Source organism: Semicossyphus pulcher, unplaced genomic scaffold, assembly GCF_022749685.1.
Source record: "Semicossyphus pulcher isolate SPU_LCO1_2020_fin unplaced genomic scaffold, fSemPul1.0.p SCAF_16, whole genome shotgun sequence".
Classification (NCBI taxonomy): Eukaryota; Metazoa; Chordata; class Actinopteri; order Labriformes; family Labridae; genus Semicossyphus; species Semicossyphus pulcher.
The window spans coordinates 9,003,422-9,013,883 of record NW_027211670.1 but is presented as its reverse complement, the minus strand read 5'-3'; positions in this window follow the sequence as shown (position 1 = coordinate 9,013,883).

Below are 10,462 nucleotides of genomic sequence, written 5' to 3'. Positions count from 1 at the left end.
TTGATTGTCACACCTATTCCAACACCACACCATACACACACACACACACACACACACAAGAAAACATGACCTGACACCTGAGGCTTGGAAACATACAGCTTTCTAAACGTGAATGCTGCTACACCCGAGCATATGTAGAAAGAAAGGTGGAGATGGAGGAGAACTTCTAACAGTTGTATGACTGTTTTTAACACATGACAGACACGGCAGTTTACACACAGGTGGTATGACACAAAAGGTAAAGCAGTAACTGCTCTTTTCATTTTCTTTTATTTCCAACACTTGAATCTTAACTCTTCATTTTTCGTCTCAGATGATTACAAAAGACGTTCACAGGATTGTTTTGTTCCCTTAATATCTGGGCTCTGACCTTGCACTTCTCACTCTTGCTTACATGCAACATTATAATCCTTGAATGTAAACTTGATCGACATCTGGATAAGAGTGTCAAGTGAAGTATAAAGTCAGAGCAGGTCCAGACAGTCTGTCTTTCACTGTGGCGTTAACAGAGACAGGAAGTGGAGGTGCCTGGCCCAAGAATGTCTCTGCGCTCAGGTCCCACCCACAGGAAATGCCTGTCCGGCCTGTTCAAGTCTGACGAAAAAAGAAGTCTCCTGTTAGGGTAGGTTCGGCTCCTGTTGGAGGAGAGGATGGATGACGAGGCGGCTGCTCCTGGTGCTTGTATGCTGTAAAGTTTAGATAAGCAGATGTGTGATGGTTTTCAGAGGTGTTCTGGTGATCTGGCTGGGTCAGGGGTTACAACCCAGACACGCTGAAGACTAAACAAGCGAACACACATTCCTAACTCTAAATTAATCATTTGCTGGAGGAGGCATGTGGAGGGGAGCACCAATGGGAACATAAAAATGCCTTTTCATTCTGTAATCGTCTTAAGATGTGTGGTATTAGCTGGTTTATTCTGTGCCCATGTTCTGAGAGCGCTCCTCCAGCCGGCTCTTCTCCTCTTTCCCTGTCATTACATTATGCCGTGAATATTTTCCACTGCAGCCTAAAGCCGCTGATCTAATTATTCAACTTTGTAAATACTTCCAGATATCTTTGGTTAGGCTAATTCAGAGTTTCACGAGGCTCGTGAATCGCCAACTGATGATCTCTCCCTGATTTCCATCAGACTAATAGCCGCTGGGGGAAACTGACACGAGCGTCTTACGGCCTGCCAAAGAGGAGCTGGAAAGAAATCTCAAACAGTTAAATGAAGACATTGTTCCTGTTTGTCCTTGGTGGCTAAAAAGCGGGAAATTATTTAAATTTCACTGGCATGCATGCACTCACGAATTCATTAAAAGCTGTTGTGGATAAAAAGACCTCCCACCAGATGAGTCTTTGGTAGTAATAAGTGTACAGATGGTGCCTTGTGTTACATGAAAACTCTGCCATGTATAAAACCTGACACTTGTGTAATTGCTTTTCAAATGAAATCCACATTTATCCATCAGCTCTGACACAGATTATCATTCAGACTCCAACATGCATGCACAAACTAAAACCTCTCTTTCAGTTTTCAGTTCCTCACTTCTCTTCTCTGTCCTCGTTTGTGTCAGCCAGAGCACATGCACTGGATCTGCTCAGTAAAACCACACTCTTCAGCTGAACAGCTCCTCTGGGACAGTTGTGGGCTTTCGGTCATGAGTGCGACCAATAAAGGGAGGGGGATGCGTTCCTCGCAGGGATTTTAACTGCCAATCGCTTAAACCACCTCAATGACCTTTAAGCTGCATATTATAGACATTTAACTGTTTTTAAAGAAATATAACAACCGTCAAAGCCGTGATTTCATTACCCACCACATTAATTACAGACTTTTTACTGACTTCAAACCCGTGCTACAGCAAAACAGCCAAGTCACTTATTCTGTCTTGGGGCAGAGTATTGTCTTTATGTGATGCTTTTGATTAAACAATTTAAATGAGAATGAGAATTTGAATGGAAAAAGAATTTTTCAAAGCCCTGAGGACAGACATATTTAAAAAATTATACTTGATGTTGATGTTATAAATGCTTCCCCCAGCTTCAGTGCGCCCTCATCAACACTGTCCTGTTCAAGTTTTCCAATATTTTTTAAATTATATGTTATTGAACATATAAATGAATAGTTTAACATTTTGCTAAATAATCTAAGCTGCTTTTGTGCAACACGTTTGATTAGCAGATGCCACTCTCAAGGCTGTAGAATATAATATGATTATGAAGCTAACACCGTTAGCTATAGTAACTTTAGCCTAGCAAGTTTAGCGTGAGGGAAAATAGCCAGTCAAAAGGAACACAATTCAGACAAACAAACAAAATTAAACAACTAACAAGTAAAGTTATGTTATTCTAACTATAGTAAGTTGATTATTAAGATCTAGTGATGCTGGTAGCTTGTTACATTTTGACGGCCATGCTAGCTAACTCTTTCTCTTTCTTCTAAGCTAGGCTAACTGGCTGTGGCTTCATGTTTAGCATACAGACATGAGATTGGTGTTGGCCTTCTCATATTACTCTTGTCAAAAAGGCAAATAAACATATTTACCAAAATGTCTATATGCTTTACTTTGAGTACAAGTAGATGTAGCACTGAAACAGTATTATTTTCATACAGTGGCTCTGGGCTACATTGTATTGTTAAGTAGGTCCAGTTAACTCGGGAGGCATGTGCTATGCTGTCTGCCTTGCTAGCAAGACTATAACTGGTAATTGTGACAATTTATGTACTAAATATTGATCTCACATCACTTTGAAATCCTAATTATGTTATATTTTGTATGTATGTAGATATATTCCATTAAATCATAGTTCCCATAAATGTTAGTTTAATAATTAATGTTTAAGTGTACATAGAGAGCAAAGTTAAACCGAAGTGAAATTCCTTGTATGTGTTCATACCTGGCCAATAAAGCCGATTCTAATTCTGATATATTTCTTCAAATTACCTCACTTCCTCTACAATCTCCCCCCTGGTAACATAAATTACTCATATTCTTGGCTTTGGAATCAGTGTGACACATATTGCATCGTACTTTCTTTCAACCACACTCCCCAGAAGCAGTTTCTTAATCTGTAAATGAACTTTCAATTTGAGCATTCATATAAGTAAAACTGAGAGGACTGTGTCAACGTGAGGGAGGCCACAGAGAGAAAGAGAAAGAGAGAGATAATACAGGAAGATTAAAGAGAAAGGAGTGCATGCGTGGCTTTTCTGTTCCAGTGTGGCTTCAGTTGCAAGCTAAACCAAACTTTATCCGTCCTTCTATACCCACAGTCTGACTACTTCATCTGCCAACACTGCAGAGGAGATGCCACACACACACACACAATCCTCCGTTTTGTCTGCACACACATGCTCCTACAGGCCTCAAAACTCACATACACACACGTGAACCGAAGTGCTCAGAAGAAATAAGAGCTGAAGAGCAGGGTGGAGTCCTTTCTGCTCTCTCAGCAAATCTTTTATTTTTGCACCTCAGCAGCAGCGCAGGCATCATAACTTACCTTCAAGATATAGCATTTCTTTTCCCACTGTGAAAAAAGAGAGAGCTTGCCTGTGTGTATGTGTGCTGTGTGTATTTCAGTAGACCCCTGCGTGGTCACACTGTGTGGGTATCTTGTGGCCGGAGCGAGAGTGCTGTAACGAGTGAGCGGCTGTTTAAGAGCGACTGGATGTGACTATAAACAGAAAGGCCGAGGAGGAAGGTTTATGACCAGCGGCCTCGGTGGAAAAGCAGCAAAGCGACAAACAATTTAGAGTAAAAATTGCTCCATGCCCTCTCAGCGAGGTCACAGATATATAACATCACTCTCTATATAAGGAGCCCCGCTGTGGTTCTTTCTCTCATTCCTTCCATTTGTCCTTCTCCTCTTCTCCCCCTCCTCCTCCCTCCTCTGGATCCCTCTCCTCCCCGTTGGCTCGGGGTGAGGAATGCTGCCCAGTGGTGGCTGGGCATCGGGCCATGAGGAGACAGGCAATCAAAGCAGCAGAGCAGGGAAAAGATGAGGAGAAAGCGAAGAAGACTGAAAGAGCAGAGAAAAGAGAGTGATGAGATGAACACTGCATGAAAGAATATCATCAACCTTTGCTGTACCTCTTCTTTGTGTCTCTGGTCGTTGCTGCTTTCTTTACAGGGCTCTTCAAACATTAAAACCTGGTCCATTAAACACTCTATAAAAAGACTGCAAGGACAAAACTGCGTCAGAACAGTTTATAAAAGCAACTGTAGTTGAATTATAGACTCACTTTACTTACCTGAAATGTTGAGCAAACTTACATCACAGCCATAAATGTGTAGTTCTGAACATCAGTGGCCTCTTTTTTAGTAGCCTCTTTGCAATTTGGCCAGAGCAGAAGCGAAACTCTCAGTTTAAAGTTGCTTTTTATTCATTTATAAACTGCACAATGACACTGTCATCTCCCTTTGGCTCCTTTTACATCTTCACAATTCATGTATACAGCTCTGTGAGCCCCCTTCTCTGGGTTTGAGGATGGCAGCCTGGTAAATGTAACTATCACTAAGTTAACATTTCCAGGGTAGAATGATGGAAAAATACTAAATTAAAAAACTTAAATTATTGATTTGAAAACAATTCCTGAAATGTGATGGAATTTTGCGGCCTTGTGCCTACGACCGAATCACAGCAGTGCTGATATTCAGTACATCATCACTACCTGTCACGTGATATTGCTTAATTAACAATAAATGAGATTACTATGTATAATGCTAAAGCAGTCAGTTGTAGTGACGATAGAATTATCATGAAACTCCGCTGTGTTCCTCTCAGTTTAAGCGGGCGGCTGTGGCTCAGTGGTAGTGTCGGTAGTCTTTCAGGCAACCCCAAATTGCTCCCAGTGGCATAGCCAATGGGTATGAATGTGATAACTGATTGACAATTGGGCATTTTACATAGCAGCGTATGAATGTGTGTGTGAATGGGTGAATGAGATATGTAGTGTAAAAGCAACTTTGAGTGGTCGCAAAGACTAGAAAAGCGCTATATAAGTACAGTCCATTTATCTTTTAACTTATTGTTTTGGTTCACTGTTAATCTTGTTTCTTGTAGCAGCAGGCTACTGTTTTGAGAAAAAGCTCTGATTAAAACACAGTATGCTACCTGCTTAGCATCAAACAGCTGACAAACACATTTAGTGTCTAGCTAGTAAGTATAGTGCAAAATTTAGCGATTAAAGACCCAGACTGTGTCTGAAAGCACTCAGCACACCCTATATAGTCCACTGCATAGAGAGTTTGCCATATTTTAGCACGGTTAATGTTAATTTCTTTTATTATAATGAAGTATTATTAATGAGTATTAGTATTACATCCCACAATTCATCATGAAAAGTAGTGTACAACCAGTAGTCAATAACCCAGCACTTATAAACTATCTTATACAACAGTTAGTTCTGACCAATTAATCTGATTGGATAAGACGCATTCCATGAGTGCTGATATAGAGAACAACATCACTGGGACTTTTCACTCTGTGTCCACCTCAGCCAGGTGTTCTGAATACTGTTAATTACGCTGTCTATATTGATCAATTCATCATAAATTAAACAGATAAATGTACATCATACAAAGTAACTGCTCTATGGTAACCTGTACACACAGTGCAGGAGAATGTTTAGGTTGCTTGGCAACAAGAGTCCAGTTTCAGTTAAGTTGTGGAACTACTTGAGTTGGTGGAGCAAAAAATAATAATCTCTTACCAATATTTGCCGCTGTTGTAACAGTTGTATAAAAACAATATCTTCGAGGTCGTGATGTTATACTGAATATCTGTGATTCTTTCATCAAAGCTAATCACAGCCATGATGGTATTCAGTACATCATCACTCCCTCTCGTTTATGATATTAGCACAAAAAGAAAAAAAAACAGCGATGACACAATTAATCGCACTGAGAAAATGACCCGAGTAGAGTCCAAAAGTGTTTTTTCATTTGGCCCATGAGCCCACCATATAGCCTACAGTAGTCCTCTACACTGAGCGCCCTCACTGTATGTTGAACACGGAGCAGTCAGTGCGGTAATGATTTTAAACACAACCCCAGATATTTCTGTCAGGAGTTGTGGAGGCTAAATCAGAGCTTAAAGATTGGCAAATAATCGACTTAGATTCATTCGGTGCACAAAAAAAGTACTCAGGAGGATGTTTAAATTAGCAACTGTTAGCTAACATGTTAGCCACAGCAACTTTATAAGGTGATATGTACATGCTGTGTTTACACCTCTTTACACTGCGTGTCCCAAATCGCAGAAAAATAGACAAATGCCAATGCAATGTTTTTTCACTTGTTAGTGTAAAAACATATTTCAGAAGCTCACATTCTTGGTGGCAAACACCAAGATCGTAACAAAACATAGCTGTCCTGCTCATTCACAGAAATAGCAACTTCCAGCATCAGACATCCCACACACACTCTGCTATTTTCACACGTAGAAAGTTATCGCTGCAGCTACAGTCACACTGTTATTTAAATGCCACTGAGTCAAACACAGTGAGAACTAATTACAGTGAGTGAGTGAGATCACGCTGACAAAACCACCCGACACAGACTGGCTTGGATCACCATGACAAATGTGTCCAAACACTCGGAAAAGCATGTACTGCATATTTTCGGTTAGCGTGATGGCTGTTTTGTTCACACTATAGAAAAAAAGGTCTGGTGTGTGAGAGTGAAGCCAGCACACACACGGGTCAGTCTTCCAGGTCAATCATCCATACTCAAAGAACGCAAAGGTCGGACGTTGACATTCCTCACAGCACGAAAACACACACTCCTGTCCTAACCTTCTTTATGGGGGCCTTGGACACAGTCATCCAATGGATTAACTAAGCAAACACATAGTACAGTTTATATAAGAGTCTCTGTTGTCACACCTTCAGATTCACATGCTTAGACGACTAGAATCTACACATTCAGCCACACACACACACACACACACACACACACACACACTGCAGAAAACAGCATCGCTCTGCCACATACCTCCTGTCTGTAAATAGCCACCCTTCCTCTACATATTTCTCTTCCTTTGAGTCTTTTGACAGCCTGTTTGAATGCATAACTCATTCAGCCTCAGAGCCCGGCTCTCCCAGCTGACCTTAAAGGTGACATGGCAGAGGTCAAAGGCCGAGACACGGCTTATACTTCCTCTTTCATGGAGGACTTTTGCATCTGAAAGTTTAAATGGGTTAAATATGGTTTGTTTTTTAGGGCTTGCAGCACAATAGTTACATCTGTGTCGCCAAAATTTGATTTAAAACAGCAGACCATTCCTTATATGATGATAAAGTTGATGGGAGAGAAACTGGAAAAGTTACTTTTCTTTTTTTGGGCTTTTGCCTTTATTTGTTTGACAGTTGAAGAGAGACAGGAAATGTGGGGAATACAGAACAGGGGATGACATGCACCAAACGAGCCTGCGATCAGTGTGTCGAGGACTGTAGCCTCCGTACACGGGGTGCCTGCTCTACCAACTGAGCTAAACCAGCATCCTGGAGATGTTCTAATATTCTAATATATTCTAACACATTAATATTACAAATATTTTGGAGTTAAATGTGGTTGGAACGGTTGACGAAATGTTATTCATGACCATAAAAAATGATTAAAGAGTTGTTTGTTGAGTGACAGCCTTTAAAGGTCAATTGATCTCATCCCTGCTTGTTACCATTTTTAAGGCCTTTGTTCTGCAGCTTTTTTCACAGATGAAGCCGTTTTGGCTCTGGCACAGAAAGACAGTGTTCCCACTTGTAATCCCACCTACAAAGACATCAACTAAGTTTAATTTAAAGCTAATAAAATTCAGCTACCAAGGACTTTAAGGGCCCTTATCTCTTAAAGTCTTCTGTGTACTGTATCCACATACAGAGTCTATTTGTTTCTGTTACTGTTATGTATACTTGTACGTTCACATGCGTCCCTCTCCAAATATATGCACTGTGTGTAAGTGGATTTATGTCTGTGGGAAGCTTCAGTTCTGCTTTCTGCACAGACATGAGGTAATGCCGTATCATGACAAGGAGACGTTTGGAGCTTGTTGGGCTGGATACTCGTCACAGCAGACAAAAACTATGAAACAGCTCCAGGAAGTTCACAGGAACTCCAAAAAGGGGCGTGTCTCATGGTGTGACATCACTTTAGCCAGGTACACTGGTGACTCTTGCAGATGCGGCTAGCATAAACGGAGAATTCAAATGTGTTTGTGTTTTGTACTTACTAAGGGATGAAGGACAGATGAATGAATGAACCAACATGCAATTTCTTGCTTGTCACTTTAAAAAGGGAGTCATCGGTTTGGTGCTTGGCTTTAAGGTGAGGATTGGGATTGGGTTAGGTTAATCAGAAGAGTTAAAAATGTCACTGTCAATGAAATATCCCCACAAGAGTGTTTGTGCTTGATTAAGAAACAGGGCAGGGAACATGACGATCTTAGCTCAGGTCTCTGTGACTGTGTGTTCGTGCCTGTGCCCGTCTTAGTGCGTTTTCCTGTTTTAACCTCACATGGACATAAAGTGCGCTCTTACAATAGCCCATTGTCTTGTCTCCCCTCCACGCTTCCTGTCAGGTCATAATTCACGGAAATTAGGACACAGGGCAAACAAACAGCGTCGGCTTCGGCTCTCCTCCGACTGTCGGGCCCTCCCGGGGGGAACCTGGCTTTGAATCCATGTGTGGGTGTTAGCATTCCTGCCAGGAAGCTAATCAGTGTAGCATCCCAGTTTGACCAATGCAAGAGAGCCACATCTACAGTGTGCATGTACGGATGCGTGTGAATTCTGATTGATGGAGGCTGAAGCAGGAGGTGGTGAGGGGTGGTGGGTGGAGTACAGAAGGGTTGGGGTTAGGAAAATGAAAACCAGGAACGGTGGGGAATTCCGACAGAGGCTTTTATGGTTTATAGTATATCAAATGGAGTGTGATTACACCTACACTGGGCTGGTTCTTGTGGTGGGAAAGTAGACGAAACATGACCACTCTCTTCATCCACAGCTGGGTTTAAAAGTAAATCGTACTCGAACAGTCAAGGATCTGCCAAGAATGACCAGACACATCAGGCGTCTGCACATGTGGTAGTTTGTGCCATCTGAGTTTGAATGACATCACTCTCACTTTAACAAACAACATGAACTCGAGAAGGTAACATGTTTGGTGTGATAACAACAATTACCTGACAGTCTATTCTTTATTACCGCTTGTAGACAAACAAGACCCTGAATTGACTGTTTGAAACAGTTTTGTGCTATCAATAAAGGCTGGATAACATTAAAGTTGCTAAACTGTACAAAAAACTGTCTTAAAGGGACATGTTTTATCAAGAGGGATTTCTCAGGAACTATTTGGGAATTATCTGTCATTTCATTCATTTGGGAACTTCCTGGAATCTCAGCTGGACACACAAAAACAATGTTATTTGGGAATCCCAAGATGTGTACGTCCTGTTTTTGGATATAACATTACCTTACACATAAACAGAGCCAGGTTAGCTTAACACTGCTTCAAATCTTAATGCTAAGCTAGGATAACCAGTTGCTCCTTTTAGCTTAAAATTTAGTATACAGAATGCTATCAGTTGTCTCATAAAATGTATATAAGCTGGACCACTTAGAGCTGCTGAAGTATTACAGGTGTTGGACCAAATAACATGTTTACAATATAATAAATCACATCTACAATTCCAATCTATTAACAGTGATAAAAAGGGTGGTTAAAAGTTATTGAGAGGCTACTGTAGTGGGCAGATTGTAGATTGTATTTCTCTTGGTGTCATCTCTGTGGTGTTGAACTCATTCAACTTAATATACATATAAATAAACAAACGTCTCAGTTGGTATTAAGTGGGCCAGGTCAAACCATTGATGTGTGAGTGTGGTGTGTCTTTGTGTCAACAAAGCCTGAATGGGCTGAGCGGAGACTAGTTCTTTTTGAAGACCATTATAACCACTGGACTTCCCTTTGATCAGGTTTGTTAGTGTTTGTTCAGTGTGTGGACGTGCATGTGTGTGTGTGTGTGTGTGTGTGTTATGGCTTATGTACAGATGAAAAGAAGACTTATATGAATAATTTTTGTTACATATTTGTTGGGCTGCATGGTGGTGTTGTGGTTAGAGTTGTCGCCGCACAGCTAGAAGGTTCCTAGTTCATATCCCGTTTCAGACGTAGGGGAAGTTTGCATGTACTCCCTGTGCATGCGTGGGTTCCCTCTGGGTACTCCTGCTTCCTCCATCAGTCCAAAGACATGCTTGTTAGGTTCATTGGTGTAGGTGCGAATGTGAGTGTGAAAGGCTGTTTGTCTCAGCCCTGTAATTGACTGGCGATCAGTCCAGGATGTACCCCACCCCTCGCCCAATGACAGCTGGGATAGGCTCCCCCATGACCCTGAACAGGATAAGCAGTAAGCAGTATCAATAATGGATGGATGGTTAAGGCAGATGGCTTCCTACCTCGAGTCTGCTTCTGTT